The sequence below is a fragment of the Trypanosoma equiperdum genome (genome assembly GCF_001457755.1).
Source record: "Trypanosoma equiperdum strain OVI genome assembly, contig: ctg_1829, whole genome shotgun sequence".
Taxonomy (NCBI): Eukaryota; Euglenozoa; class Kinetoplastea; order Trypanosomatida; family Trypanosomatidae; genus Trypanosoma; species Trypanosoma equiperdum.
In genome coordinates this window covers 906-1,893 of record NW_027123870.1, presented here as the reverse complement: position 1 = coordinate 1,893, position 988 = coordinate 906, and positions in this window count along the sequence as shown.

Sequence of the window (988 nt, the reverse complement as noted above, 5' to 3'; positions counted from 1 at the left end):
TATTTATTTATTTATTTATTTATACGATACATACTCGATGTTGGTGTGCCTTCTTGCCTGCTAAGGTTATAGACAAGGATCGTTATATGAGCTGTGTCCGCCTTGTCGATTCCCCCCAAAAAATTCACTCTTCCTTTTTTCGGCTGTCGTAAAATGTCTTTTATTGTTATTACCACTATTAAAACTATCATATTTCTGTTGGATTGCGATAAAAGAAGTTGGCGGAGGGAAAAAGAAGAAAAGCAAATGAAAGAAATTATTTCCCCCCCCCCCTGTTGGCTTACGAACATCCAAACTTTTCCTTGCCGCTACTTTTTGCGGTGGGAGTCCCTGCCAGGTGAAGGCCGGAGAGCAGTGAATTAATCCCTTCATTTTGTTGTTGTTTGCTCCTGCCTAAACGCGGTTTGCCCCCATATCGCATTCTCAACTACCGCATCTTTACCTCATACACGTTCCTTTCTCTCTTTCCTTCTTTCTTACAGTGTAGCGCCTTCAATACCACTTTTGCATATGATTTAATAACCCGCGCAAAACGTCTGGCCTCCATTAAATGGCATTAGAACTCGGCTGAATTTTCAGTACCTTAGCGCGGAGTGAGAGGGGCCCTTCCTCCTCCTCCTACTCCTACTCCTCCTTTATTTTTATTTTTTTTGGAAGTGTGTGCCTCTTTTATTATCGTGTTAACTGTGGTCCACTCATTCTCTATTCATTGGCCTACCACCGCAATTAAAATACACGTGTGGATGAAGACGATCCGCATGAAGGAATTACATACAGCTTCTAAGGGATGACGGGGCACATGTTTCCGTAGGGAGAAGAGGTTTATGGGTGCACATATGCATGTATGTTTGTTTGTATGCGTATGGATTTGCTTTCATATGTCTGTCCACCCTTATTTCTCAATGTATCTTGTTGTTGCCACCGCCTTTTCCCATATTTCCCTTTCGTATTCTTGACTTGGTGCTGTCGTTGCTCCCACTTTTAAAAA